Below are 25879 nucleotides of genomic sequence, written 5' to 3' on the forward strand. Positions count from 1 at the left end.
CGGCCTGTTCGCTAGTGCCTAATTCACTCCTCCCAATTGGGTCCACTCTCAGATTGCTCATGTTGTTTACGAGTTTGTGATGTAGGACGATAGCAAAAGCTTTGCTGAAATCTAAGTCAATCTCAGCTGGGGCATGATCTCGATCTAATTTTGTAGTTGGGTAAGCACAGACTTTGCTTACATTGGTGTGAGGTGATTTGCTAGTGGGAAACCCTTGCACTCTTGGATCCTACGCCCCTCACTGCCTGCACAGAGGGGGCTGAGGCACCCCTGCCCCCTCGGGCCTGCATTTGTATAGCCCCGCTGGGCCGTCACACAGCATGGGAAAAAGAGTACCAGGCTGGGAGGGGCAAGCAGGGGAGACTTTCCTTCCTGTTCTCCAGGCCTACCAAGCCCGCTTTCCCCACCCTACCTCCAACCTCCAAAACGCTCAAAGGAACATCAAAAATCCCCCCCCCAATGTTGGAAAACTTCCTTTTCAACATGGAAGGTAAATTTAGGGTATGGACTATGATTCAAATTAATGCAAATGTCCAATAGCAGAGCAGAATGTACTGCGGCGGGAAGCTTAGGCCCCCGTCCCCCAGTGCTAGGGGTGCAAGCGCTCGCGCTCTGGCACCCACTCAACGTCCCCTCTCCCTGCCGCTCTCGGAGTCCGGACGGGAAGGAAATGGGGGATTTTTTTTTTCTCGTCTTTCTTTCATTCCGGGCGTTTTTTTTTTTTTTTGACAGGATTGACAGGGCCCGTCCTCCAACCAGAACCGCCCTCCCCGGCCGGCTGCGGCCAATGGCGGGGCGGCGTGGGCGGGTTCCCGCGCGGCTGGGGCCCCGCTCCTGCGCAGTAGCAGCGCCTGGTGGTGGTTTTTTTTTTTTTTTCCGGACGCCGGAGACCGTTGCTGTGTGTGTGGGGAGCCTTTTCCCCCACCTTTTCCTAGCGCGAGATACGGAGCGAGGTGCGAGGAGAACCCCCCGTCCCCCGGCCCCTCCCCGACGCCACTCCGGAGCTCGCCCGCGACGCCGCTGTCTGGTGAGAGCCCGCGCTGCGGCTTGTTCTCCCCCCCGGTTTTGTGTGTGTTCGCCCGCCCACCGGTATAGGCCCTGAGAGCGGCTTCCTGCGGCCTAGTTGGCGCGGGAGCCGCCGGCCCCCGGCCTATCATAGTCGCGCGGCCGGAGCCGCTCCCGGGGAGGCGGCCTCCCCCTCTCCCAGGTTGCGGGGGGGTGGGCGAGGTGGGGAGGGGGGGAGCCCGTAGAGGCCTAGGCCGGGGCAGCCGCGCACGCGCTCCGTGAGTGAGCCCGGAGGCCTTCGCTCTTGTGCTCGCTGCACGTTGCCATTCGGGCGCATTTGCATAGGAGGATGGAGAGGAGCCTTCGCTGTGGGGGGGGGGGGGGGATCAGCATCACACACTGGCCAGGATCTATGTGCGTGCACTTGTGTGTGTATTTGTTGTTTCTCTACGTATGTGTGTTCATTTCCTTGTGCCATTCGCACACGTTCATTGAGGCTTTTGATTGCTTTGTGGAGCCGGGTCGCAGGCTTGTCCTATGTTTGGAGGGACATTTCCTTTCGTTTTCATTAACCAAAAAAAAAAAAAAAAAAAAAGGTGGATTCTTGGCAGGCTTATGCTAACTTTTTATCGAATCGGCATAATTATCCAGAGATGCTGATGGATGTGAGCTTTCGAGATCAGTTTAAAAAAAAATGACTTTTTTCGTATTTTCTTGAAAAGAATCTGGAGCAGCAACATTTTGTTTCCAGAGACTTTGAATGTGGCCCTTGCCCCTCCCACCTGTGCAGACACATTCCAAAATGTCATTCCAAATAGCATTTGAAAATTGGGGTCTGCTTTTAGGGGCTCAGATGTAATAAAGTATGTTTGGTTGTATATTTTAACCTGCAGTTTTGTGCACATTTTTGTGCCTACAGCTTTATTTACCTCCTAATTTAACAAGGAGATTAGCACACAAAAAATGAGTAAAACCTTGCATAAATCAGTGCTACTCAGTGTAAATCCCATATTAAGATAGCTATTACTTACAGTGCAGAGAGGTGTATAAGCTTAACTCATATTTTATTATCACTGGAAATTTAAATCCTGGTCAAAATTTGGAGTACTGTTTAAGGGGCTAGTATAAGTCTGGATCGGAACCTGGAGTTATGGTGTGGTTATTATTGAGGTTTATGCCCCTAAATCACATTTTATGTGCATACAATACATGATTTATGAGCATACCATGTTTTCTGTGTATACATTTTTGTGTCTTTTTTGCACACATTTACAGGCTAGTGTGCTTTAAAAAAAAATTCCCAATGCATTAGCATATATTAGCTTACTGCATTAGGTATGTATTGTTTTTTAGCGCACAAGTAAAGAAATTTTGCACTGAAGTTCAGCAGGCAGCTTTGGGGTCAGCAAGTTGAATGTTTTTGCAGAAGGGCTCCATATTTTGTGTGCGAGTCCTTGCCTGTGGTAGATGCATGTCAGTTGTGTCTGCTTGGAGGGAGAGTTTATTTAAAAGTATTTATTACGTGCCCCTCCCCCTTCCAAATAATTCGCGCCGGGGGAGCAGTCACTAGAGAGGTGTACATAAGTTTTGGATGGGTGCTGTTGAACTTTATGTATAAACTTTAAAAATTCATAAGCTGACAAGTCTTTGTGTATCTAGATGACTCTGAAGTGAGAGAGAAGTCAGAGGAAAAACTGGTGCTTTGCAATTTATTTTTCACTCACCGTGCTCTGTCAAGAGCTTTCTTCTGTAGAACATGTGGTGTAATATGTACAGGCAACCTGAAGACTGGAGGATGGCTGATGTGTTGCCAATTTTTACAAAGGACTCCAGGGGTGAACTGGGAAGCTATTGACTAGCAAACCTGACTTTGTGAGGGACAAAATGATAGAAACTGTTCTTCAAAACAAAATTACTGACCACATATATGGTTTAATGGGGTTGAGTCACCATGGTTTGTAAGGGATATCTTGCCATACCAATTTACTAGATGGTTATTTTTAAGGTGTAAACATGCAAATAAGGGTGAGCTGGTTGATATAGTGTGTTGGATTTTCAGAAAGCATTTGACAAAGTCCCTAATGAGACTCAGGAAATCGGGAGGTTGTGTGGATTGGTACCTGGATAAAAGATGAAAAATGGCGAAAGGTCATTAGTTGAGTGTCCCAGGTGTATGTATTTAGCATATTGATAAATGATTTGGAGGTGACCAAATTTGCAGATGATACAAAATTGTTTTGAGACATTTAAAACAGCAGTGGATTGTGAAGAACTGCAGAAAGGACCTTGTGATACTAGAACACTGAGCATCTGAATGGCAGAAGCAATTTAATGTGGACAAGTGATGAGAATAGTGAAAAATCCCAACTGCAGGTACACAGTGCTGGGTTCCATGTTAGGAGTCGCCACCCAGGTAAAGGACCTTAGAATCTTTGTGGACAATAACTTGAAATCTTTGGCTCAGGGTGAGGCGGTGGTCAAAAAGGCAAATAGAATATTAGGAATTATTTGTAAAGAAATAGAAACAAAAACTGAGAATGTACCTTCGCCCTTGTACTATAGTTAGTTTCCGGTAAATTGTTCTTAGTTTAATGTAAAACTGTTCTAAGCTATATTGTAAATACAACCATTCCTAAGCCATGTCTTCTATATGTTTACCACCATCCTTACATTAGCACTTGTAATATAGTTAGTGTCCTGTTAAATGTTCTAAGTTATACTGTAAAAATAAGCAGCGCCTGTCTTATTTACTGTTCATTTGTTATGTGAACCAATGTGATATTTCGATCGAATGTTGGTATACAAAAACAAATATCATAATGCCTTTGTATAGATCCATGGTGCGCCTGCACTTTGAGTATTGTATGCAGTTCTAGTCGCCCCGTTTCAATGAAGACATAGTGGACATAAGAAAAGATGCAGAGAAGGGCAAGAAAGATAATAAAGGAGCTGGAAAAGCTCCTTTGTGGAGAAATCCTAAACAGATTAGGGCTCTTTACCTTGAAAAACAGATGATTTGAAAGGATTTACAATTCAGATTTATAAAAGCATTAATGGGATGGAATGGGTAAAAAGGAATGGTTTTTTTACCCTTTCAAACACTAGGTGACACTCCCTGAAACTAACAGCCGTCAGGTTTAAAACAAATTGTAGGAAGTATTTTTTACTTGGCGCACAATCAAGCTATGGAATCTGTTGCCAGAGGATGTGGTCAAGGCAGCTAAGATAGTGGGATTCAAAAGAGGATTGGACAAGTTCCTGAAGGAAAACTTAATTAGCCGTTCATAGCCAGGTAAATTTGGGAAAACCAGCACTTACTGCAGGGAGTGAGATACAAGAAATAGATCAACTATTGAGGATGTGCCAGGTACTTGTGGTACAGGATGCTGGGCTCGATGGACCTGGGCCTGACCCAGGATGGAACCTATGTTCTTTTTAATCAATTTGGTAGCACCCAATATAATTGGGACAATTTTTGTATCTTTCTGCCACATTTTCTTTATCCGATTGCATCTCTTGTACCTGGTGATCTCTTAAGTATGCCAAGTTTTTCTCCCTTAACTTGTCAACTGTTTCTTTAGAAAATCATCGCTTCCTCGTTTCCTCTTACCTTTCTTTACTTTCCTAATAAAAAGGTTAGTTACTCTTATATCTCCTTTTAGTTTTGCTCACTGCTGTTCTGCTTCACCTAGATTTTCCCATCTAACTGATGACTCCCCCCCCCCCCCCCCATTTTAAGAAAGTTAGTTCCTTACCTCACTTTTAAATGAGCCATCTTCTGCATTGTGATACCGAACACCCCCCCCCCCCCCCCCCGGGGTTGGTTGGATCCTAGATGACTGAAATGCTGAACCTTTTAGTAAGCACCAGGTTCAGTTTTGCCCCTTCCCCATGTGGGTTCCATTGTCGGTTGATAGAACAATCATCCCTGCAGAGAATTTAGGGATCTCCTTGTTTCTAGAAAACATCACACCCGTGCTGTCCCAGTCAGCATATGGGAGATTGAAATCCCCTAGAAATAGCACCTCCCCTTTCATGGCAATTTTGTGAATATCCTCCTTTAAATCTCTGTCCATTTCTTCTGTCTGTGATGGAGGTCTATATATTATACAAGGATAAGCAGATATTCCATTCCATCTTTCCAGCTTAAACCACAGTGTGTCCTTATCTCATAAGCCATGCAATTCTTTTGCTTTAGTATTTTTTATATATAGTGAGATAGGCCCCCACCTGGGCTACACCACTGTTGTGGATTGTGAACTGCTTAAAAGACAGGAAACAATTCCCCCTGCTTTTCCGGGGTCATCCTGAGCTGCAGGAGGCCCTCAATGGTGAGCGATGCCCATGGGAGGAGCCAACTCCGGGCTTAAGGGAAGGCACCCTGCATTTGTGTGAGGAGGGAGGGTCACCCTGTGCTCTTCTGGGGTCATCCAGAGCTGCTGGAGGCCCTCGACGGTGAGGAGGAGCCACTCCGGGTTTAAGAGAAGGCACCCCAGGTGCATTTGTTTTCTTTTTCATTTGTATTTGCAGGAGTTTTTATGCTGACCAAAGCGTTTGCTCCTTCATGTTTTGTTTTCCCCAGATCATTATGGTCAAAAGGAGAGATCGGCTTTTTTTCTTTGTGCCCAGCCTCTCATTCTTCTCAGCTAACTTTGCCACAAGTTTTTAGTGTCATGGAGCAACAACAGTTGGGTGCTTCGCTCATTGCAGACTCCGATCCAGAGACTGTGGTTGGCCTGCCAGAGCTTGAGACTATGTTGAGCCCCGACGATTGTCTACCGTCATCCCTGCTGTTGACTGAGGAATGGTTTTGGATTAGATATATCTTTGGAAGATCGGTCTTGTTCCTTGCCCCCTACAATTTCTTAAGAACCTTGGAAGTCCAGCTTGGAAAGTCCTGGTACAATAACTCTTGACATTTGGAAGGCTATTACTATCTTAGAGAAAGCTGTGAGTAATAGCTTGAATGATATTAATACTTCACTTGACTTGGTAAAGGCCATTTAGCTGTGGATTAAATCCAATTCTATTGAATATGGAGTTAAAATTCAGATATTGGAATCCCAGAATTCCTCTCTTCAGGATTTTAAAGTTGCCACTGTTAAGGACAGTGCCATGATTCATAGGCATTTGGAAATTTTTGAAAATAGATCTTGTTTAGGGAAATTAAAAGTACATAAATTAAGTAAAATTCCTCACCATTTCTTTTGAACTGGTTTGGAAATTTGTGAAAGAAGGTCTTTTTCATTGATGAATCTCTCTCTAAGTAAGGTTTACTCTTTGCCTTATAAAGGTAAGAAGGACATGGGGGGAAAAGTTCTTCCTCTCCCTGTGACTGATACTCCTAATATTACTCTCTTTTTGGAACAGCCTTCTGATGTGACCCAAAAAAGAGCTACCTTATTAATAACTTGTTCTGAGTCAGAAAATCTTTTATGAGGCTATTTTTTTTTTGTAATAGGCACTACTCTTTCAAGGATCAGAAACTGGGTTTCCCAGATGTTTGCGAACAAACACAGGCTAGAAGGAAAGTTTTCCTCCAGTTAAGGGATGCAGTTAAAGCAGTAGGGGGTACCTTCTCTCTTAAATGCTGGCTGAATGCAATGTAATGTTATTTCGGGTCCTAATTACGGTATATGTTCTTTGAACCTAATCAGCTGAAAGCTTTACTTGATGATAAAATTGTAAATCCTTCTACATCTACTCCTGAGCTTTGAGAATAGATGGTACAAGTTAACGCACTAGTGCTATGAACACCACCTCTTTAACAGGAAAAATCTACCATTTCAAGCAATTAAATCAAAATATCAAAACAAATGACTGCCTTATATTAACCATTCTTCAAACATAATAATAAAGCAAAAAGGATCATCAATTAGTTGACTTTATTCCTTTGGTCTGTTAGATATTCCTGGTAAGACCCCAAATGTGTTTATATTTATATTTAAACTGCTCATGTCTCAGGAAATAATTGCAGTTGTTCAGTATCTGCAATTGTACGCACCTGTTGGCACCAATAAACTAAACATGGCGTTCTTTTCCAAAATGTGACTATAGTAAAACAGGCAGCCGACAGTAACTGACCCATCAAAGTTCAGTGTTTATGGGTTACTTACAAACCCACCCAGTGCCCCATCAGGCTTGTCAAAGGTACAGTATACACTGGGAGATCTAGAATATTTGCAATCTCCTTCGTCACCTTAAACCAGAATTGTTGCACCCCTGGGCAGTGCCACCATATATGAATGTATGTGCCATTTGTCACCACACCCTATCCAACAATCCGGCTTTGCATCAGGAAAAATGATAGCTAAGGATACAGGGGTGCAATAAGCTCTATGTAACAGCCGAATCGTCAGTTCAACATGACAACATATGGAACTACGGTGAGCCCATGTCCATATAACCTTCCAAGCCTTGGCAGACAAGGCCGTACCTAAATCACTATTCCAGAGATTAACCCAGCAGATGTCGATGTGCCAAATTTCCCCTCCAGTAGATGAGTGAGATGCCTTTTAATCTGGCATCTAGATCTGCCAGGTATTTTTCCATTCCATTCAATTCTCTCATATTAATGGAAAGGTCAATATGATTAGAAATAGCATGGCATAACTGCAAATAATTAAAATATGAATGACTAGGGAGATCAGATTCCTAACAAAGTAATTCAAAGGATTGAAAATGACCATGCTTCCACAATTGAGGTAAGCAAAACAATCCACACTCCCTCCACTGTCATAAGGCAGGAGAAAAAGTAAGCCCAGATAAGTTAGAGCTCCCATAGACTGATACGAAAGAGGTAACACTCTCATATTTCCAATCTAAATCCTTCTGTTTGCCCCCAGGCAGTGAGAGTTTGCACTAATTTCGGACTGTTTCTCGTCACGTCTTCAAATGGGGAATGAGGGCAGAAGAAAAGGTAACATAGTAAGGTCAGCAAAATCCTCCTGCAACCTCTCCATCTGCAACCAGGAAGGGACTGAATGCCAAACCAGGACTTTATTGGGCAGCTCGTTTGAGATGTCTAATGTATTTAGAGGTTTGGAAGAGCTACACCATCCTGGTTTCTGGATAGCCAGAGCTGGCTCAGCTGTATTTGTGCACGACGATGTCACCAAATAAACTTGGACATCAATCCATGGAGCTCATCAAAAACACATCTAGGGATATTGCATGACACATGTTGGAATAAGTAAAGAAATTTAGGGAGGACGTTCATTTTTAGTAAGTTTTTTTATATGCCCAGCCCATGACAGTGGTAACTCCTCCTATTTTATCTAAGTCCTGCTTATGTTTATCTAATAAATTATCATAATTTTTTGAGAATAAATCAGCACCTTTTGGAATAAAAATACAAGATATGTGAATCAATCATGCACCACTTTGAACCCAGCTATACAATGGGGAATAAACACATTTTCAACCCAACAGGAAATAGTTCTGACTTTTCACGCCTGATCTTGTATCCCGAGAAGGCACTATATCCAGGCTTTCAATTAACCCCAGACCCACCACTCTGGGGTTGGACAAATAAATTAAAACATCGTCCACATAAGGTGAAATGGTATGCTTCTGCCTCCCAAACTGGAAACCTGTGGTCACGGGTGTCCGCCTAATCAAAGCAGCTAACGTTTCTGTAGCTAAATCGAATAGAAAGGGGACACCCCTGCCTCATACCCCTCCCAATCACAAAAAAGGGAGATAAAGCTCCATTAATAAGAATATGCGTACATGAGGCCTCATACGTAGCTTTAACGCAACTTAGAAAACGATCCAGCGAACCTGTCCTATGCATAACAGCATACAGAAAAGACCAAGAAATACGATCAAAGTCTGCCCCATTTGTTTGGAGTATGATGTTTTAACGCCTAGTGTTGGCGCAGAAAACTTGCCCCTTTACAAATTCTGTTTGATCGTTTGAAACCAACTGAGGAAGCACAGATTCTAAGCAGAGTTGCAATATTTTAGCCAGAATTTTTGTCTGAATTTCTTAGCATTCGGACAGGTGGATCTAAAACCAGTGGGTTATGCACCTTTACCAGCAGATGGAGATAGAGCAAAGCTGACATCATGGTGTATATATACTCATGCACTGACAGCCCGCCAGTATTCTCCATCTCCAGCAGATGATAGACCTGCTTCTCCCTACTGGGGATTGCTTTAATTTTTTCAAAGGAGATTTATTCTCCCTGCTCTTCTTTGGTGATACTTTATCTTCGTCTCTCAGTTGAAAATTCCTGAGGTGATACCTTTGGATTCCTCCCTCAGATGAGTGCCTTGGTCCGGTAACTGTCTTTTTCAGCTGGCATGGACTTAGCTGTTTAAAAAAAAAAAAAGCTGAAAGGCAAGTGGGTGCAGGAAGCCGAGCGCGGCGATGAAGGTCCTTGCCCTCTCCCCCCACAGCCTGAGACCGATGTTGTTCTCAGTCGGGATGGCCTGAGCTCAGGTAAAGAGTAATTTAAAAAAAAAGAGAGAGAGAAGGGGAGTATTGTAGGGATTCATCTCCCCTCCGGTTTCCGTGCTCGGCGTGATCAGACATTTGTTCCTCTTCTGTGGGAGCTTAGGGGACATGAGCAGCCTTTTGGGTAGGCCCCGCTCTCAGGCTTGTCTTGTTCACAGTGTGGTAGGCTGCGGTGGTGTGTTTTCATGTGTTTTTTCTGCTCTCAAGGCTGCTGTCTTCAGTTATGTCGGCTTGTGCGCCCAGTTTGGGCGTAGAGTTGGGCATGGGGTACCTACCTGGGCGTTCACATGCATGATTTATATGTGCTCTGTGAGCGACCTGGTGGGAGCTCAGTATCATGCACTTATTGAGGCACAGAGTTGAGCGCCTAATTTTTGGACGCCTTCATTTTGGGTGCTTAGCTTTTGCAGTGCAGACGCAGCTGTGTACACTTTTCAGACACTTGTTAGTGTACTGACAGACTGATGGTGCTTATAGCAAAGAAGCCTAAGTGCATTACCTTTTGTGCTGCTTGTCATATTCGGGCATCCCAACCTGGCGTTCCCTCTAACGTGTGTCAGCACTGTTTGGAGGCTCAGGGAGAATTGCCTTTGTCTGATTTTAGTAAACCCCGATTCTTCCCAGCCTGATGTGGGAATGGAAAAAAAAACTGCCAAAGGTGTTGTCTGATTTTGGAGCTCCCCTAACTGGTTCATCAGCAGAGGATAGTAGTTCAGTGGGAACAGGACAAATGCCCCCTGGTTTTGGCGTGGATCCCTCTGCCTTTTCTTGGTTATAAATTTTTAGAAAGGACTGCGTCTTTTCTTTAGGCGCAGTCCTCTGCTCCGGCCAATCTTAACAGGTCAGGATCGCAGGCATCGGATTAGACACCAAACTTGGTATAGTTGTTGACAAAGCTGATCAAATGATTGAGTCAGTGCGAGATAATTCATCACATTTGGATGAGGAGGAAACACAAGTTTCTCACTTTGAAGACACTAACGGCAATGTGGACAAAAATTGAAAAAGTGGAGCAACAAGGATCGACCGTTAATAGAGAATCGCTCAAGGAGAAATATCAGAATCATGGGGCTCCCAGAGAAGGCTGAGGGGAATGATCCCATTGGTTTTCATCTGGAGATCTCTTCCTCAACTACTCGGCCTGACTTGTAGAGATGGCGCTATAAAAACTGATCAAGCGCATAGGATCGCGGTGCAAGGCCCAACACATGGGGGTTTGCTGAGAGCCCTAATAGCCTGTTTGCACAATTTTGTGGACAAACATAATTCTCAATGCTGCTCGTTCAGCCGGTGTTCTCAGTTTTCAAGGGGATAAGATCATGATTTTCTCAGATTTCTCACCTGAATTGCAGAAGCAGTGGCAAGCTTTTGGAACAGTGAAGAAAGAATTCCTTACTTTAGGGGTTTGGTATGCTATATCTTGATGAATGTGTATGGGCCTAACCATGATCAGTCTGGCTTTTACAGTTCTTTGCTAACTGCAATATTGGATTTTGGTTTTGAGAAATTGTTCATTGAGGGTGATTGGAACATATGCCTAAATCTATCCTCGGACAGATCAACATTCCCAAAAAATCCCAATTAGGTCCTGAAAATGGTGAATGGCTATCCACCCTTCAACTTGCTTGATATATGGAGGCACTATCATAAACACGATAGGAATTATACTTATTACTCTTCATGTCACAGAATGAATAATAGACTGGATTACTCTATGCTCTCCAAATTTTCTAATTTGTATCAAGGGGAGTGATATTCTGCCTTGTACGATTTAAGATCATAGCCCAGTGGTGGTAACCCTCTATCCTAATCTCATTTGACCCAAAATATCAACCTGGCAATTAAACACTCCCTGCTTGGGAATTTAAAATTTATAGGAAGTCAAGGAAGAAATTAAGCCTTTTAATGAGCTTAACCCCAAGGCCAATTATAAGCCCATTCTTAGGTAGGAAACCTTGAATGCTTGTGTGAGGGGTAAAATTATTAGTTACGCTAGTTTCCTTCAGAAGGAGCAAAGGAAGAAAATGAAGGTGCTCATGGAGAATATTAAAAAATTAGAAGCTAAGCACAAATTTGACTGCTCAAACAGAACGTACAGGAAACTTGAAGCTCAGAGGAAAATCCATGATTTCGAGGTGGATAAGCTAGAGAAGACACAAATATACACGCTTAAACTCTTACAAATATGGGAAAAAGTCAAGCTCACTGTTAGCTAGAGCTGTTAAGAAGAGGGCTTATAGGGCCCGTATTGCTTCATTTAAGGACAGCACCAGGGCTAACACGGTGGAGCCGGAGAGGATCGAGCAATTATTCACCCAATATTTCTCAAACCTATATTCAGAACCAGTTCCAGCAAGCCAGGAGGAGATAGCTAATTTTTTTTTAGACCAATTGCATCTGAAGTCTGTCCCGATAGGCTGTGCCAGTTTCTCTCTATGCTAGAAATGCAGGGATACCAGGGGGCAAATGTCTGGGCCCTGATGGGTATCCGATGGATTTTTACAAAAAACTCTTGCCAGAACTGGCCATTCTTGATGTCCTTTTACAATGAAGCAGGATGAACAGAGGCCTCGTTGGATTCTTTGGGTGATACCATGATCTCTCTGATCTATTAAAAAAAAAAAAAAGGGAAAGGATGCTTCAGATTATAGCACATACCGTCCTATTTCTCTTTTAAAGGAGAAATTACTATTTACCTGATAATTTCCTTTTCTAATAAGGCCAGGTGGATCCAAAACCAGTGGGTTATGCACATGTACCAGCAGATGGAGACAGATCAAAGCTGACATCATGGTGTATATATACACCTGCAGTGAAATCAGCCTGCCAGTATTCACTGCAAAAGCCAACTGCAGACAAACTAACAAAACTTGATTAATAGATAACCATTCAAGCACCATATGGAATGCTATTCCCCCTGAGCTCAGACAGGAACCCTGCCTGTTGATGTTTAGAAAAAGACTCAAGACCTGGTTGTTTCAACAAGCCTTTCCTTAAGCGCTGGTCCGCCCTAGCTACCATTGCCTAACATTCAGCACACTGTAAATAATTTGTTATAGTCAACGAGTTACTTTCCGCTCTGGCTTCTTCTTCCCCCAGTTCCATTACCCCTGTTTTATTGTAACTTTTGCCTTTCTTCACTATGTTAATGTTAAGGTTATAACCCTGGTTCCTTGTAAACCGACATGATATGATCTGTATCATGAATGCCAGTATAAAGAAGCACTAAATAAATAAATAAATAAATAAATAAAGCACTCAGCCAACAAGAAAACATTGAGCTCACAGAGTGTAATAACACTAGTTTAGGGACTGGATTAACACTTACCAGTAACCCCTGGAACATGTTTTTCTAACAGTAACACTGTATTCACAGCCCCAAATAAGAACATAAGAAAATGCCATACTGGGTCAGACCAAGGGTCCATCAAGCCCAGCATCCTGTTTCCAACAGTGGCCAATCCAGGCCATAAGAACCTGGCAAGTACCCAAAAACTAAGTCTATTCCATGCAACCATTGCTAATGGCAGTGGCTATTCTCTAAGTGAACTTAATAGCAGGTAATGGACTTCTCCTCCAAGAACTTATCCAATCCTTTTTTAAACACAGCTATACTAACTGCACTAACCACATTCTCTGGCAACAAATTCCAGAGTTTAATTGTGCGTTGAGTAAAAAAGAACTTTCTCCGATTAGTTTTAAATGTGCCCCATGCTAACTTCATGGAGTGTCTTTCTACTATCCGAAAGAGTAAATAACCGATTCACATCTACCCGTTCTAGACCTCTCATGATTTTAAACACCTCTATCATATCCCCTCTCAGTCGTCTCTTCTCCAGGCTGAAAAGTCCTAACCTCTTTAGTCTTTCCTCATAGGGGAGTTGTTCCATTCCCCTTATCATTTTGGTAGCCCTTCTCTGTACCTTCTCCATCGCAATTATATCTTTTTTGAGATGCTGCGACCAGAATTGTACACAGTATTCAAGGTGCGGTCTCACCATGGAGCGATACAGCTGGTCATCTAGTATCAGGCGGTAAGGATTTGACATAGTGTTGCAACTGTATGTAGGGAAATATGTGGGAGACTCGTAAGCCATATAGGTCTTTCAATTGAAAAAAAGTGAGAAGTGTACTCTCTCCATCGAGAGCATGACCCAATTGGGTAATACCCTGCTGGGCCCACACATAAAAGGCAGCAGATTGGGATCCGGGCATGAACTGAAGATTGCCCTGGATAGGGAGGAGGTAGGAACTTAGCGGCGGATGGTTCAGAAATTTACTCAACTGTCTCCATGTTTGCCTCATCGACTCAAGTAGTATATTTTGTCTAAGCGCTTCTGGCAAGTCAACCGACGGTACTTGTAGTATAAATCATAAATTTAAGGGGGCCACCAATTCACGATCAGCAGTGATATTTATATATATGGAGGACCCCAAAAGCCATTCTCGCACTATGCATAAATTGCTAGCTAGATTGTAAAGGGCCAAGTCCAGAACCCCCATTCCTCCCCAACCCCATCTCTCCCTCAACTATTTCAGTGGGATTCGTGGCTTCTTGCCTCGCCAAAGAAAAGTGCTGAGGAATTTATCTAAATCTAAGAGATCCTTTCGTTTAATGTGGAGGGGCATATTCGAACATAAGAAATTGCCATACTGGGTCAGACCAAGGGTCCATCAAGCTCAGCATCCTGTTTCCAACAGAGGCCAAACCAGGCCACAAGAACCTGGCAATTACTCAAACACTAAGATCATCCCATGCTACTGATGCAATTAAGAGCAATGGCTATTCCCTAAGTAAACTTGATTAATAGCAGTTAATGGACTTCTCCAAGAACTTCTCCAAACCTTTTTTGAACCCAGCTACACTAACTGCACTAACCACATCCTCTGGGAACAAATTCCAGAGCTTTATTGTACGTAGAATGAAAAAGAATTTTCTCTGATTTGTCTTAAATGTGCTACTTGCTAACTTCATGGAATGCCCCCTAGTCCTTCTTCTATTATTCGAAAGTGTAAATAACTGATTCACATCTGTTCGTTCAAGACCTCTCATGATCTTAAAGACCTCTATCATATCCCCCTCAGCTGTCTCTTCTCCATGCTGAACAGCCCTTACCTCTTCAGCCTTTCCTCATAGGGTAGCTGTTCCATCCCTTTTATCGTTTTGGTTGCCCTTCTCTGTACCTTCTCCATCGCAACTATATCTTTTTTGAGATGCGGCGACCAGAATTGTGTACACAATTCAAGATGTGGTCTCACCATGGAGCGATATAGAGGCATTATGACATTTTCCGTTTTATTAAGCTTTCCCTTCCTAATAATTCCTAACATTCTATTTGCTTTTTTGACTGCTGTAGCACACTGTGCTGACTATTTTAAAGTATCATCTAGTATGATAACCTAGATCTATTTCTTGGGTGGTAGCTCCTAATATGGAACCTAACATCGTGTAACTTCAGCAAGGGTTATTTTTCCCTATATGCAACACCTTGCACTTGTCCACATTAAATTTCATCTGCCATTTGGATGCCCAATTTTCCAGTCTTGCAAGGTCCTCCTGTAATGTATCACAATCCGCTTGTGATTTAACTATTCTGAATAATTTTGTGTCCGCAAATTTGATAACCTCACTCATCATATTCCTTTCCAGATCATATATATATATATATATATACAGTAGATATAGATAGATATAGATAAGCAAGTACAAGTCCAAGTACAGATCCCTGAGGCACTCCACTGTTTACCCTTTTCTACTGAGAAAATTGACCATTTAATCCTACTCTGTTTCCTGTCTTTTAACCAGTTTGTAATCCACAAAAGGACATCGCCTCCTATCCCATGACTTTTTAGTTTTCTTAGAAGCCTCTCATGAGGGACTTTGTCAAACGCCTTCTGAAAATCCAAATACACTACATCTACCGGTTCACCTTTATCCACTTGTTTATTAACCCCTTCAAAAAAATGAAGCAGACTTGTTAGGCAAGACTTCCCTTGGGTAAATCCATATTGACTGTGTTCCATTAAACCATGTCTTTCTATATGCTCTACAATTTTGATCTTGAGAATAGTTTCCACTATTTTTCCCAGCACTGAAGTCAGGCTCACTGGTCTATAGTTACCTGGATCGCTCCTGGAGCCATTTTTAAATATTGGGGTTACATTGGCACCTTCCAGTCTTCAGGTACAATGGATGATTTTAATGATAGATTAGAAATTTTAACTAGTAGATCAGAAATTTCATTTTTTAGTTCCTTCAGTACCCTAGGATGCATACCATCCGGTCCAGGTGATTTGCTACTCTTTCATAGAAACATATATATAGAAACATAGAAATGACGGCAGAAGAAGACCAAATGGCTCATCCAGTCTGCCCAGCAAGCTTCACACATTTTTTCTCTCATACTTATCTGTTTCTCTTAGCTCTTGGTTCTATTTTCCTTCCACCCCCACCTTTAATGTAGAGAGCAGTGATGGAGCTGCATCCAAGTGAAATATCTAGCTTGATTCGTTAGGGGTAATAGCCGCCGCAATAAGCAAGCTACACCCATGCTTATTTGTTTTACCCAGACTATGTTATACAGCCCTTATCGGTTGTTTTTCTTCTCCCCTGCCGTTGAAGCAGGGAGCTATGCTGGATATGCGTGAAGTATCAGTCTTCTCCCATGCTGTTGAAGCAGAGAGCCATGCTGGATGTGCATCGAAAGTGAAGTATCAGGCACATTTGGTTTGGGGTAGTAACCGCCGTAACAAGCCAGCTACTCCCCGCTTTGTGAGTGCGAACCCTCTTTTCTTCTCCCCTGCCGTTGAAGCAGAGAGCTCTGCTGGATGTGTGAAGTATCAGTTTTTCTTCTCCCCTGCCGTTGAAGTATCAGTTTTTCTTCTCCCCTGCCGTTGAATCAGAGAACTATGCTGTATATGCATTGAAAGTGAAGTATCAGGCTTTTTTGATTTTGGGTAGTAACCGCCGTAACAAGCCAGCTACTCCCCTCTTTGTGAGTGCAAATCCTTTTTTCCACATTTCCTCTTGCTGTTGAAGCTTAGAGCGATGTTGGAGTCACAGTAAGCATGTGTATGTTTATTTAATAAGGGTATTGACTCCAGGCAGTAGCCATCATTCTGGCGAGTCACCCACTCTTCATTGGCAGCATCTTGACTTTATGGATCCACAGTGTTTATCCCATGCCCCTTTGAAGTCCTTCACAGTTCTGGTCTTCACCACATCCTCCGGAAGGGCATTCCAGGCATCCACCACCCTCTCCGTGAAGAAATACTTCCTGACATTGGTTCTGAATCTTCCTCCCTGGAGCTTCAAATCGTGACCCCTGGTTCTGCTGATTTTTTTCTATGGAAAAGGTTTGTCGTTGTCTTTTGATCATTAACACCTTTCAAGTATCTGAAAGTCTGTATCATATCACCTCTGCTCCTCCTTTCCTCCAGGGTGTACATATTTAGATTCTTCAATCTCTCCTCGTACGTCATCCGATGAAGATCCTCCACCTTCCTGGTCGCCCTTCTCTGTACCCGCCTCCATCTTGTCTTGTCTTTTTGAAAGATACGGTCTCCAGAACTGAACACAGTACTCCAGGTGAGGCCTCACCAAGGACCTGTACAAGGGAATAATCACTTCCCTTTTCTTACTCGATATTCCTCTCTCTATGCAGCCCAACATTCTTCTGGCTTTAGCTATCGCCTTGTCGCATTGTTTCGCCGACTTCAGATCATTAGACACCATCACCCCAAGGTCCCTCTCCTGCCTCCGTGCACATCAGCCTTTCCCCCCCCATCGAATACAGTTCATTCGGATTTCCACTCCCCATATGCATGACTTTGCACTTCTTGGCATTGAATCTCAGCTGCCATATCTTCGACCACTCTTCCAGTTTCCTTAGATCCTGTCTCATTCTCTCCACTCCTTCCGGCGTGTCCACTCTGTTGCAGATCTTAGTGTCATCCGCAAAAAGACAAACCTTACCTTCTATCCCGTCCGCAATGTAGCTCACAAAGATATTGAACAGGACCGGTCCCAACACCGATCCTTGCGTTTCGTTTGTCAATCTAGCCTACTGTATCTTCCCGGTTCACAGTGATTTAGTTTAGTTCATCTGACTCATCATCCTTGAAAACCATCTCCGGAACTGGTATCTCCCCAAGATCCTCATTGGTAAACATGGAAGCAAAGAATTATTTAGTCTTTCTGCAATGGCCTTATCTTCCCTAAGAGCCCCTTTAACCCCTTTGTGATTTAATGGTCCAACCGACTCCCTCACAGGTTTCTTGCTTCAGATATATTTTAAAGAGTTTTTGCCTCTATGGCCAACTTAATTTCAAATTCTCTCTTCACCTGTCTAATCAATGTTTTACACTTAACTTGACAATGCTTATGTTTTATCCTATTTTCTTCAGATGGATCCTTCTTCCAATTTTTGAAGGAAGTTTTTTTTGGCTAAAATAGCCTCTTTCACCTCACCTTTTAACCATGATGGTAATTGTTTTGCCTTCCTTCCACTTTCTTAATGTGTGAAATACATATGGACTGCGTCTGTAGCACGTATAGCCATTTGGGGCATAAAATCATTTTAAAAACATTAATACGACCCCCTGATGAGAGCGGTAAATCTAGTCAGGCCTACATCTTCTCTTGTGTGTCGTAAGAGCGGGGAGTTATTTAATGCATATAAAGTCGTAAGATCGGTGGACAAGTGTATCCCCAAGTATCGTATAGTGCTTTCTGCCCATTGCGGGGGGAAGGTGTCTTCCCAGCTTTCCTGGGGGGGGGGTAGCTCAAAGCTTCAGATTTATCTTGAGGTCAGAGAAGGCTCTGAAGGTATGGAATGCCTGTAATAAAGGTGGGAAACAGCTCAGTTAAAAACACCAAGATATCATCTGCGAAGGCTGTGTATTTAAACACATTCCCTTGAAGTTGTATCCCTCTTCTCTCTTTGGTGGCTTGGATAAACCTTAACAGAGGCTCAAGAGATAAAAGGAACAAGGGTGGGGGAAGAGAGAACCCCTGTCGAGTCCCCCTGTTAACCTGAAACGTCATGGACTGAGCTATTTGCTACAATTGAGGCAGTTGGGTCTGTGTATAGAAGTTGTATGCTATCAAAACCCCTCAAAATCCATGCGGCATAGGAGATGAAACATGTATCTCCACTCCATCCGATCAAATGCCTTCTCCACATCAAAACTGACCACCAGGTAGTGATTCTCTACTCTATTGTACAGCGCCATTGCAGTCATCACCAAGCGGATGTAAGGGCGTAACGTTTCCGCACAAAGCCCACTTGACCAGGATTAATTAATTTGGGCATAATGTCAGCCAAGTGTTCGGCCAGAATCTTGGCCAGCAATTTTTGGTCAAAGTTCAATAGTGAAATGGAGCGGTAGGATCCCAGCGATAGAGGATCCCTATCTAGCCTTGGAATCAGCGTTATGTGAGCAGTATTGGCTGATGCAGGATATTTCCCAGCTTGAATCAGGGCATTGAACGTGGAAGATAGCGGGGAACCTAGTTCGTCTATCAGATTTTTATAAAATTCTGCCGTGAATCCGTTGGGGCCTGGGGCCTTGAGACAACGTGCTTGTCTGATTGCCATTTTAACCTCATCCTCCATTGTTGGACCATTCAATGGTGCACACTGCTCCGGGGTCAGACGGGAAGATCCACCCGGGAGCAGAATTGATCGCACATATCCTGGTTTCCTCCTTCCGAGGAATATAGGTCAGAGTAAAATTGTCTAAAACAGTTCAAGATTATGGGGGTATCATTGACCAAATAGCCGGCTGAAGTACGCAGCGCTATAATATGCCACGGGTTACGGGTTGTTCGTATTAAATTGGTCATCATTTTGTCCGCCTTATTACTAAATTGGAACAGTTTATATTGGTAATATATCAAACTTTTTTTGGTTCTCTGGATCAGTGAATTTAACACGGTTTAAACAGCCAAGAGTTTCTCTCGATTGGGACGGGTATTTGAGTGAAGAAGCGCACGTTTAGCATGGTGAGATTGGGCAGTCAGGGACAGTAGACGTTTGTCCAACATTTTCCGACGCTGCGCTAAATAGGAAATATCTCCAAGTATCACCGCCTTGGCTGTGTACCAGAAGAGGACCGGGTCCTCCACATGTTATGTATTCAAGTGAGTGTAATCCTGCCATTTGGAGCGAAGGAAGTCCCGAAAATGATTATCCTCTGTTAAAAAGTAGGGGAAGCGCTATTATAGAGAGGGGAGGCCACGTAAGCTCAATCCAGATGGCATGATCGGATATGATTTCCTCAATGCTAGTGTCACTAAGTTTAGAAAAGGCATGAACGCTAATTAGTAGATAATCTAGCCGAGAGTGTGTAGAGTGGGCTCAGGATAAATGGGTAAAGTCAGTGTCCGTGGAATGAAGGATCCGCCATGCGTCTACCAAGTGCAAGGAGTTTTCTAAAAAGGCAATCCCCTTACTCTGTTTGAGTCAGTCTATGGTCATGGGACATATCCAATTGAGGATCTCTGGTTGCATTAAAGTCCCCCCTCCCACTATTATAGTATGTTCTAAATAGGGAATGAGGAGGCCGTAGAGCCCTCGGAAGAAGGCGGGCATATAGTAATTTGGGGCATGCAAATTACATAAGACCAAGGGGGTATGATGAATCTCTGCTATCAGTATAACATATCTACCCTGGGGGTCCCTAAGCTCTGTTTGGACTTGTAATATTGCAACCCCTGCAGATTTAGTTGATGCCACCCAACCTTGATGCAATTTTTTATGCTCATTGTCCGTGAGATGTGTTTCTTGTAGGAAGGCTATTTCGGCTGACTTCCTCTTAAGGACAGTGAGAATCTCAGTTCACTTAACAGGGGAGTGTATACCACACACATTCCAGGATACAATATGCGTCCCTGGGGACATAATCTCCAGGGCCTAAAAGTATTGGATTGCAACATTGATCTTAACAGTAGTAGTAGGGGTACGCTCCCAGCAGAGGCACTCCCACCATTCATAGTGATTACAGAATCCATTAACTGCTATTAATCAAGTTTACTTAAGGAATAACCACTGCTATTAATTGCATTAGTAGCATGGGATTGTCTTACTGTTTGGGTAATTGCCAGGTTCTTGTGGCCTGGTTTGGCCTCTGTTGGAAACAGGATGCTGGGCTTGATGGACCCTTGATCTGACCCAGCATGGCAATTTCTTATGTTCTTATGCTGGTGATGGTCTGTCTCCTCATTCTGAGGGAACTGAGACTGAGGGTGACATGATAGTGGTGTGTCCTCCTTTGATCGATCCACGGCCGAGTTGTCAGTTTATACTAGCTCTCTGGACATCAGATTCAGGCCTATGGGGCTTGGAATGGACCCACCCTTTTCCTGGATGGAATTCTTCCAGGGATTGCAGACATTTTTACAGAGCTCATCTTCTGAATCAGCAGTACTTACTAAGGTAGGTCCGTGCGTTCCGTGTGTTCCTTTGCCTATCTCCACACTTAAGTGCTGTGGCGCAGTGCTGTTTGACAAGGCTTGGATGCAAGTGGATCAAGATGATACCGATGATGACAGGGGGGCTCTCCTGGTGAGGAAGGGGATATTCCCCTAGATTTGGAGCCATATTCTTCTCCATTTCTTTCCTAGAGATGAGTTACTGAGCTTGATCTTTCAGACCTTGAAGACCTGTGGAGTGGTACTGACTCCTTGGAGAAGAAGGAACCCATTTTGGTCTCCCTATGCAAGGCTTCTTGTTTCTTTCCCCTCCTGGATGCAATCCAGGAATTGATTGATCTGGAATGGAGTGCGCCAGAGGCATGCTTTAAAGGACGACTCATCTTGGTGGGGTTATACCTCTTGGATCTGCAGGCCAGAGAGTAGTTGCATTTCCCTAAGGTGGATGTCTTGATGTATTCTGTCACAAAACGTACCTCCATCCTGGTAGAGGGAGGGTGCAGCATTGAAGGATGCTCAGGATAGGATTGAGCTACCCTAAAGAAGCCTTCAAGGCTGTGACAACGAACTTTCAAATTGCTTCTTGTTGTGCCTCGGTAGCTCAGGCTAACTTGCGTCTTTGTCAAGTATCTGGTAGCGCCGTGTCCAATCTTGGACATATGGGAGAACCAGGGTCATCGCCTTAGCTGATGTGGGCTGTGACTTGGTTTACTCAGCCTCCAGAGGATCTATTTCGGTTATTGCGGCCAGGCAGCAGCAGCTGTGGTTGTGCACTGGTCGGTGGATACTATTTCAAAATCTAGTCTTACCATGCTTCCCATCAAGGGCTCACTTTTGTTTGACAGTGAATTGGAAAAAATGTCAAGTAAATGGGGAGAGACCCAGGTACCTCGATTGGCAGAGGACAAGAAACTTGTTGCCCGGTGTTTTCAGGCAAGTGGCTGCTCTCAAGACTACTGGCACTTTTGGCCTTATAGGGGAGGTTCTTCCCAGAGGTCCCGTCCCTTCTGCCAGTCTCAATACTTTAGCCCCCAAGAGCCTCGAAAGGATGCAGGCTCTGGAGGTGGAGCCCCTTTGTCTTCCCAATGAAGGTTTGCGTACTTACCTGTTGGTGCAGGAGATAGGTGGCAGTCTATCCCGTTTTTATCACAGGTGGGTCCAGATTACTTTGGATCAATGGGTTCTCGAAGTGGTTTGGGACGGGTGTGCTCTAGAATTTCTTTGTATTACTTCATATGCCTTTATAGTCTCTCCATGCAACTCCCCTCAGAAGAGGCTATAAGTGGAAGCAACATTACAAAGGCGGCTGCACCTGAAAGTGGTGATTCCTGTTCCTAAATTGCTGTGAAATAAGGGCTTTTATTCCATTTATTTTATCGTGCCCAAGAAGGAGGGGTCGTTGCGGCTCATACTGAATCTCAAGAGCGTCTGCCAACATTTACGAGTCATTCATTTCAGGATGAAAATGGTGTGCTCAATCATAATGGTAATACAAGCAGTGGAGTACCTTGCATTTCTGGATCTGACTGAGGCGTGTATACATATTCCCATCCATTGGGAACATCAGTGGTTCCTTTGGTTTGCTGTTCTGGATCATCATAACCATTCATGCCTTGCCTTTCAGTCTAGTCACAGCGCCCAAGAACCTTTCCAAGGTTATGGTGCTGCTGGCAGTGGCTCTCTGCAACGAGGGCATTCTAGTTCACCCCTATATGGATGACTGGTTGATTCGAGCCAGGAACGTGGAAGCGAGTCTTCGTGCTTCCTGCAGGGTGGTTTCCTTGCTACAGAAACTAGGCTGGGTGGTGAATCTGGCCAAGAGCAATTTGCAGCCATCTCAGACCGTGGAGTATTTCTGCGTTTGATTCGATACAGGGCAAGGCAGAGCATTTCTGCCGGAGTCTCTGAACCACACATTGATGCTGAGAGTTCGATCCCTGAGAAACTCTGTTCATCCGACTGTGTGGTCTTATCTACGGGTGCTGGGGTTGATGGCTGCTGCTTTAGTTATTTCCTGGGTAAAGGCACACATGCGTGCTCTCCAGCACGTGTTGCTTTCCTGATGGAGTCTGCAGTCGCAGAACTATGCGGTGAGGCTGCTCCTGACATTAAGAGATGAGGTCCCAGTTAGATTGGTGGTTACAGGCGGAGCTATTACCTGTGCTGAGGCAATCGTATTTCTTGAACTGGTACGCTGATTTCTTTTGGAGCTATTCCTGCGCTATGGAAAGAATTCCGGGGGTAGTCAGGAGTCTGCCCCGACGGTCTCACGAACCAACCAACAGCGCGAACGTCAGAAGGAGGAGCTGGAAGTGGAGGAAAAAGGGGCCCTCCTTCGGCGTGTAGCTGCTGAAGCCACGCGCCCAGGGGGCACGCTGCTTTGACCGGCTTCGGCCAGATTCACCTGGAATTGCCTGGTAACTTTACACTGTATAAGAAGAACTTCGCTCTCAAAGTGGTTAAGCCCCAGGTAGGCAAATACCTGTCTGAAATTTTACAATCCTTTATCCTCCTAAGAGAGAAGCATTGTTGATTTAAGTAAGCAACCGCCTGCTCCCTCAGAACCAGATTCTCCCTTTACCTCTTAAATGTTATATGATTAATATGCCACATACTAAGAGAGAGGCGAAAATAAAGCCTTCCTCTATTATTTCGACTGTAGAGTCTGGCCAGAGGACTGTTGCAGAATGGTTAAGTTCCCCACCCTCAGATAACTCCCGTTGAGTGGGCCGCGTTAGGGGTGTATTTGGAGCGGAAACTGCCCCTTATAGCCGAGGACATCTCATTAAGTCCGGGGGTGCCTGAGACGCCATTGCCGCCTGGTAAAAATGGGGGGATGCCCCAGGAAATACCAAGCATATCCCAGGATGATTCAGAAATTCTGGAAAAGAGTGCTGAGAAATTAAAGGGAAACAATGAGCTACCTGGTGAAGCTAGGGTACAAACATCACTGACACCTGAAATGAGAGGAACTGGTAGTCATTTACTTATTTCAAATCAAGAGAGCACACCAAAGATTGAAAGAAAATTGGAATATATTCTACATCAAGACATCGAGAAAAAATTGAAAGCTAAAAACTGTAAAGACATTATAACAGGACCTGGTACCATAACTATGGAAACTTTATGGAATTACATCGCTAAATTGGACTCAACTATTATGAAATTAACAGATGCAGTAAATGAAACCAATATAGTTGTGAAAAGAAACTGAAATATTAGAAACTCAGCAAAAACAGATTATTAATATAGAAGAATGTTTGAGACAGGCTGAAAAAATTCAAATCCAAGAAATTAAAACAGAAGGAGAATTGCAAAGAAAGATTGAAAGTTTAGAAAATAATACCTGTGCTTTAAACTTAAGGGTTATAAACTTTCCTATAATGGAAAAAATGAGCTCAATAGAATTATTTAGGTCTTACGTTATTCAAATATTAAAAATTCCAGAGCAATGTATGCCTACTATTGTAAAAGCTTTTTATATAAATGCAACAACGAAGATTAAAAAATCAGATCAAAAAGTAATGGATAATAAGGAATTGAAGGTGCAAAAATCAAATGCTGAGTTATCTATGGATATTTCAGATTTTCTGTTGAAATCTCAGGAGGATTTGAATATCGAAAATAGAGGTATTATGCTGATAACTTCTGCATTTACCTCAGATAAGGATATAATGTCTTGAAGTATTTTTTTCAGAAATAGATCAAAAACATTCTATGGACAGAAGATCTGAATTTATCCGGTTCTTGTTAGGACCACAGTTTAGAAGGAAGAAATTCCTAGTATTAAGGAAAGCTGTTATTGAAAGGGGGGTACAATTTCTACTTAGATACCCCTGTAAGTGTGCTGTTAAATACAAAGGGCAAAATTACCAGTTTATGGATCCAGAACATCTTAGATCATTACTAGGGATTGAAGCGCAGGCAGATAACTTAAAAAAGGAGGGAAGCTTACTTTTTCTAAGTCAAATGACTTTGTTATTATTATAAGTTTAGCGCTCACTAAGTAGGATGCTTCTCATTTTTCTTTTTAAAGGAGCAGAATATGTATAAGTAAATATAAAGTGTGGTACTGTATTTTTGTATTTTTTTTCATATGTTTCCTAATTACTTACATATTCTGAATATTTCTAATTGCAAGTTATTCTTGTAATGCATATGCTGAAAATTTGATAAAGAATTAAAAAAATAAAATCTGTATTGCTTCCCATATGGAGTCCAATGAGATAACTAGGTCTTACCAGCTCCTTCCTGATCAAAACAGGGATCTCACCATTTTCCTGTGTTGATTGTGGAAATTCCATGCTGCCGGTGGCTTCCCCGGGTCCATCAGGAGCTCTTCGGGACTCCATCATAGCACCTGAAAGGCTCAAGTCCTCAAAGTCCATGCTGATCTTCTCTCCTTGGGCACCCTCCGATGTTCCAAGGGGGTGGTTAGGGTAGCGGACCTCTGCCGGGTTAACCGGGGCCTTTCGATCCTCCAGGGACAGAGATGTAAGTGACTCCTGTAGGGAGGCAGGTACTACTTCCTCCTGCTCCCCCAACGGCGAGCTGACTCCTGGAGTGTTAGCCTCCCGGACAACGTGAGCGTCCATCGGTCCCACAAGAGGAGCGGTGAAAGACTCGCGCTCCCGTGCCCTCCATTTCCTACTGGAGTGTGGCATCACTTCACAAACGAAACAAGGAAATCGGGGTCCAACGGAACTCTGCTCACCAGTGTCTTCACAGGGCTGCCATGTTGGACCCTCTTAATTGATTTTTTTAAAGGTTTTACTACAAGTTTGCTTGTGCAACATAGCAGATAACTTATTCCATAAAGCTGCTCCAGCATCAGACGTGTGTATCTGCCGGTCTAATCTGATGGGTAGGGATGTCTAGTAAACATTGCCCTTCAGATCTAAGGTTTCTTACTTGGCGATGGATTTTTCAAAAGGGAGTTAATTCAAAGTGGAATGTCATCACTTAAGGCATTATAAATG

The 25879-nt window shown here is 43.5% G+C and overlaps 1 protein-coding gene across 4 annotated transcripts in view; it reads left to right on the forward strand.

Annotated features, from left to right (window-relative positions):
- The first annotated feature begins 863 nt into the window (after positions 1–863).
- ELAVL1 (ELAV like RNA binding protein 1) overlaps positions 864–25879 on the forward strand; it is a 146788-nt gene continuing 121772 nt past the window's right edge. For 2 of the 4 annotated variants that reach the window (XM_029610878.1, XM_029610879.1), the window contains exon 1: positions 865–1027. The gene's annotated coding sequence lies outside the window, so the exon portion shown is untranslated. Of the gene's footprint in view, positions 1028–25879 lie in introns of all 4 variants that reach the window. The other 2 variants (XM_029610881.1, XM_029610880.1) reach the window with 2 other exon arrangements.

Source organism: Rhinatrema bivittatum, chromosome 8 (assembly GCF_901001135.1).
Source record: "Rhinatrema bivittatum chromosome 8, aRhiBiv1.1, whole genome shotgun sequence".
NCBI lineage: Eukaryota > Metazoa > Chordata > Amphibia > Gymnophiona > Rhinatrematidae > Rhinatrema > Rhinatrema bivittatum.